Source organism: Bacillus rossius, chromosome 1 (genome assembly GCF_032445375.1).
Source record: "Bacillus rossius redtenbacheri isolate Brsri chromosome 1, Brsri_v3, whole genome shotgun sequence".
NCBI lineage: Eukaryota > Metazoa > Arthropoda > Insecta > Phasmatodea > Bacillidae > Bacillus > Bacillus rossius.
In genome coordinates this window covers 286,426,504-286,432,895 of record NC_086330.1, presented here as the reverse complement: position 1 = coordinate 286,432,895, position 6,392 = coordinate 286,426,504, and the positions used below count along the sequence as shown (strand labels likewise).

The 6,392-nt window shown below is 33.9% G+C and overlaps 1 long non-coding RNA gene across 1 annotated transcript; it reads right to left on the bottom strand.

The window, feature by feature from the left end:
* Positions 1-1,966: 1,966 nt before the first annotated feature.
* Positions 1,967-4,908, bottom strand: LOC134527693 (uncharacterized). Its single transcript, XR_010074247.1, has 3 exons — positions 4,704-4,908; positions 4,259-4,616; positions 1,967-2,474 (listed from the first exon to the last, which is right to left on the bottom strand). It is a non-coding gene; the product is annotated as an uncharacterized LOC134527693 (long non-coding RNA).
* Positions 4,909-6,392: the final 1,484 nt, after the last annotated feature.

Sequence of the window (6,392 nt, the reverse complement as noted above, 5' to 3'; positions counted from 1 at the left end):
TTGTAGGCCACTATGAGGATTACAATAATACTTTCAAATTAATCCCTGTGTAACCTTGTGTATTGCTTATAATTTTCTTATTTTGATTTCACTGGCTCTTATTGTTTTAAAACCCTGAAGGGAAAAAGGGGGGGGGGGTTTCCGTAACACCCCCCCCCCCCGGTTACATCACTGTCCAAGGTTAACAAAGGGTATAGCTAAATCTTGTCAAGTTAAAAGAGACATATCTAAAATCTAGAAATACGGGTCTCCTTGAAGATAAAATTTATTATAAAAAATATAGTAAAAATTAAAAAAAATTAAATATATAAATTAAAATGAAAAAAGTAAAAACATTAACAACTCTTCAAATAAAATCAAGACTTTGTGAAATATAGTAAGATCTTAAAAATCTACTTTTCATATACAAATGAAACTCTGTCTTACCTGATGTGTTGTGTGTGTGTGTATATATATAAAAATAATTTATTGTTAATTTATTTATTTATTTTAGTCCATCTGAACATACAGACATTTGCACAAATGGTATAGGACACATCAAGAAATATAATTTAATATACAAACAGTAAAAGTTAAAAATACCAAAAATCCAGTCATGGGAAAAAAATAATAAAACTGGTGTTACAGGTACATATACAGCTTCTAAAGATAAAATTTTAAATTTGACAGTTGACACAAGTTTAACACAAAATGGTTGCAGAAACATTAATACAAGTAGAAGTATAGGCTTGATACAATAATACAATTGTATACAGTTAGGCCCTACAATTTAAACAGTAGTAGTACAGTTACAATTACATATTTTACAATACAATTAAAACATATCTTAACATAACTACATGCATAAAGTTAAAGTAGTAATACAGTAGAGACAAATATTGTACAAGATATGAATTACGAATTACAGTAAACTCCCTATTATCCGCGCATGCTACGAAACAAATACAGTACATATGTAAATCTGTATTTTATTACAAGTGAGCAAATTTGAACTCTACTGACGAGTGTATGGTGTGCAGTATACAGTAAACCACCACAGGCGAGCTCAGTGCGAAGGCGCAGATGACTCACGAAGCGGCTTGGCAACACATCGTCGCATTGCTTCACTATTTAGAGGAACAAGACGACGATGCGCAGTTGGCTGAAAAACTTATGTTGCGGAAATTCAATCAAGAATTAAGAAAAGATGTTTCCAAAGCAAGATACAAAAGCAACTGACTGATTTTTTTTTCCAAAAAGTTGTAAATTTTAAGAGTTGTGCTTTTTAATGTCTAATGAAGTGTCTGAGTACGTACAGTATGTACTGTATCCTTGTTACGAAGTAAGTACCGAGCACTTTTATGTTTATATCAGTGAAATTTATTGTATGTTAATTATTCAGTTAAATACTACAATTTTAGCATTATTTTATAATTTTTTCTGTAAATTGTAACTTTTACTGTAAATAAATTTTTAATATATTAAGTTGAAATTAATATTTCCTTTTTTGTTTCCCTTTTTCGGCTCTTTTGCGGATTATCCGCGATTTTCACTATCCGCTGTGGCCCCGCCACTTAATTTCGCGGATAATCGGGAGTGTACTGTATCTCGTAAACATTGAAATTGTATTTATAAATAATCAAAAATAAAGTAGGTATAAAGTGGAAGTTAATGTTGTTCTATTTAGATAGTCTGCTGTGGAGTAGTAGCATTCTTGAAGTAGCAAGTTAAAAACTTTTTTTTTTAAATTGTTGAAAAATTTTTATTTCCTTAATGTTCTGCGGTAGGTTATTGAATAATTTTGCTCCTTTAAAATGCACTGTAATAAATACAAGGGCGCCCATACCTATGGTCAGGCGAGGGCCATGCCCCCCTCACCATAGCTTTCAGGAAAAGAAAAAAAATTAGGTGTTTTTGAAGATTTTTGGCAAATTTTAGTAATTTTTGGCACTTTTTGAAGGTCTGCTCACCCCCCCCCCCCCCCCCTTTTCATCCTATGGGCGCCCTTGAATAGATGTGATAGCGCAGTTCACCATTTCCACGTGTACGTTTTGTTTATGCCTTGTATTGTGTGTGTGAATCTGTGAATTAGTTTTGTATGAATTGTGCATAATTTTATAATTGATTTATTCTACATCTAGTGAGACTTGTACTACAAATAGATTTATGGAAAGTAATACAAATAAATAAAATAATATTGCTTTGTGTAACTGTTGCATTACTGTGATGCAAAAGTTATATTATGACTTTAGACCGAACTTACTGATTAATGTAAAGGCTAGTGCTTAATGCATTGCAATTTCGTAGTGGTTTTAATTATAAACTTCTTCACAAGTCTTTTTTTCTCATCCTCAGTGCATTACACTTATTTCTGTGGTTCTTTAGTCCATTTTTCACAATAGCAAGAAACTTCTTGGCCTTCCTCGGAGACTGAATATCCTGTTCATTTAAGTCACCAATGTATTGGTATCTTGGAGAAACATAACTGGTGCCACCTGTTGAGAGCACAACTAATGAAAAAATATTCAACACACAATTTGAACACAAAACTCACATCTCGATCAAATAACACAAAACAGACACTACACAGAAGTGACATAAATTAAATAAATTTTTTTATATGATAGTTGACACCATCTAGTAAAACATTACAGGGGTTAAATTGACTAATTTTCATTCATTGTAGCAAGGACAGATAGAATTTATTATATAATGATAATCATGAATTTAGCACACAAGTTTAGAACGCCATTAGTGGACATAATAAAGGATAATGTACTGTGAAGGAGGATAGAGTGGGAGAAGAGGGGATGGCAACCAGGCAGTCCACAACCCAATTGCGTGCCACAGATAGATAGTATTTTATGCATAATTCTACAAAACATATCAAGTCACACTCTATGAAATCAGTATAGGCTAACGTGTGTGCATTAAAACACTACTATCATAAGCCTACTCATAAAGAAAGTCATCAATAAAATATCAATAGTGCACCAGTTTTGTTAAACATTTTCACTGTATCAATCGTGGATGTAATACTAATTGATAAGCATAGTATGGTATTTACTCTAGGTGTAAAGTCATAATGAAAGTTAAAATGCCCTCAGAAATTTACAACTGCAACTTCCAAGGCTCACTTAAACCAAGGATGTAGTAGTAGTGGGTATCCTACATCAGCACCAACTGAAATTTGAGTCACATGTCAATAACGAAGTTAAACAAAAACAGTAAGTTAAATTAATTTGTGGTACCTAGTTATAGTAATGTTGGTTTGGTGGATGTATTGGAATTTGAGAGAAAATACTTTACCAAACATGGCTGGAAAAAACTTGTTAATCGAAAAAATCTGCAAAGTAGTTACACAGTTACTTAAGAAGGAATATATTTATTTTAAGGTTAATTTAATTAATGTTCCAAAAACTTGTAAATGTATGTTCTTTGTTTTTAAATTGTAACACATTTGTTCCTTGAGTCCACCAGACTTTTAAAACCTATAATGCATTATAATACTTTAACTGTGTCTTAATTAGGCTTTGAAAAGAATAAATCTACTGATAATGCAATATTTAAACTAACCACGGAAATCTTAGCTCTAAATAATCATTAAGATGTTATTAAAATTTTTATGACCTACCTAAGGCTTTATTGTGTAAATCATGAAATCCTTATTTAAAAACTGGAATACTATAGAATAAGAAATAATTTCAAAAATTTACTTAAATCTTACCTTAATTCTAGAATACAAAGTGTAATTACAAAAGATAACATGACATGAACAAATTCAACTTCTAATACTCGGATCATTTACCATGGAGTTCTCAAAGGATCTGTTCGTGTCTGTTTATTTTTTATAATTATTACTCTTTTATGTACATTTGTACTAATTTATCCTTTACATCTTTAGGTATACTCTTATATTGTTTTGTATGTTGTATCTTTTACTTATCTGTCTTACCTATTTTATGTTATATATATAAAATTTTATTATTATTATTGACTTATTTTACATCCAATGAGACTTGTACTCCAAATTTATTTAGGAATTTAATAAAAATAAATATAAAAAAATATTGCTTTGTGTAGGCCTATAACTTACTCAAATAGAATAGCTAGGTTACAACATTGTGTTGCATATTATATCAATGTATAACAATGATGCATTCAATTAACTATCCGGAGATCACTAGCCGAAATGATTACACACCAAGTGGATGCAATACTTTGTTGCACATTTAGGTGAAATATGATTATAACTTTGTTAAGTGATGTATTTCTTTACCTTCTGCCTCTGTTGACACATACGTTTCGGACGAGTATGTCGCCTTTGTCGTATCTCGGACATAACCTTGTTTACTTCTCTTTCCATTAGTGTCGTGACATTCCTCTACAACACAACTGTTTGACTGGTTTCCTCGGGTTTAGAGTGGTAAGCAAATGCGGAGGGAAATCGAAAATTGTGGGAACAGCAGTGTTCTTTAGCCATGTACCACCAAACTTCACTGTATCGAAGCACTCCTCTTCGAAATGTTTGGAACATATTTTTGTCGCCGAAGTTGCTTTGAAATCTTGTCGTCTTACTTTGATTTCCCACAACCTTCTACGGTTTTCATCCTTCGGAAAACTGAAAAAGATTAAAACTGAGAGATAAAAAGCCAATTATAGCTCTCAAGTACCAAACACCAGCGTATTTTAATGCTAATATTCACGTAAATAAGCATATTTACTTGTGAAAACTTAGCTGGCTTCCTTTATGATGTATTGACTTGCATCCAAACGCACAGCAATACAGAACCATTTTCAAAAATTAGCACATAACACGTATTTTCGCCCCGATGCGATATGTCAACAACAGCAATCGTCCTTAAGTCACGTGTTTTTCGAGCCAACCATGTTGAACACGCATTTGTGACGTCACGCTCTCTCTACCCATATTACCTCTATGTTGCCAATTCATATTTTTCTCCTTGGTGAGACCAACCCGATTAGTGGAGCTTGCAGCGACTAACAAAAAAAAGGTGCTAATAACAGTTTGGTTCTAAACTTCGTCAATAGATAGAGTTGCCTTGAATTTTAAACGCACATTCGTTCGATGCGTTTGTCATGTAAGTAGTATACGAATGTATTTCCGGGCGCAGGCTTCAGGCTGTGGTGGTGGTGTCGGTGTCCGCCATCTTGGATTTGTGACGTCACGGCGGCAAAAATTCCTCAAAATTCCTCCAAAATGACTCAAAATGACTCAAAAATTCCCGTTTTAAGAAAAAAATTCCCGTTTTCGAGGGAAAAATTCCCGTTTCAAGGGAAAATTTCCCGATTTATTCCGTAAAAATCCCAGCGGCTAGAAATGTCCTGATAGAGGCTTAAGCATCCTTAACTCAAGCCTCAGTTAAGCCTCTATCAGGATGTGACCTTGACCTTTGACCTTGACCCCGACGGCCATCTTGAATCCACCATCTTGGATGACGTCATTTCGTTTTCTCGAACATTCCGGCATTGTGTTATCCGCCATTTTGAATTATGACGTCATCGTTGCAATTTACGTTACGGCCACCATCTTTAAATTTATTATCCGATTTTAATGAAAAAAAATTTAAAATTATAAAAAATGAAATAATAAAATTTTTAATAAAAGATTTAAAAAACAAACATTTACGACACGGAGTTCGGAGTCCTCGGTTCGAACCCGGTGAGGGCAAAAAAAATAAAAATGGTGACCGATCCTTCCCCTGTGGTGGGGGGTCCTGGCATACTGACCCCCACCACTTATGTCAATGCACATACACCATCAGGTAGTATGATGTCATGTCCGCCATCTTGAAATTTGGACGCCATCTTGAAAATCTTTATTTATTATCCGATTTTAATGAAAAAAATTCCAAAATTCATCAAAAAATTAACGTATTTGAATTCTGTTTGATTATATCGATGTTCGTCCTTGGTTCGATTCCCGACGAGAGTAAACAGTCGATCCTTCCTCCATGAAAGCTACCTAGACTGATCTATCACCACCAATACCAAGGTATATATCGTCAACTGGTATGACATCATGTCCGCCATCTTGTCTTCATCCACTGGAGACCACCATCTTGTTTTCGTCTGCTAGAGTGTGCCGATATCATGTAGTATAATTATCTGGTCACCACACCTTTGACCTTGACCTTAAACTTTGACCTTGACCTTGAAATTTGACCTTGACCTTGAACTTTGACCTTGACCTTGAAATTTGACCTTGACCTAGAAATTTGACCTTGACCTTGAAATTTGACTTTGACCTTGAAATTTTACTTTGTCCTTGAAATTTGACTTTGTCCTTGATGTCCATCACGGATCCGTCATTTTATGTTCAGTACATGCTACCAGGAGCGACCACCTGCTGGAGTACACCATCTTGTGCGTGTACTCGTATTACCATCATG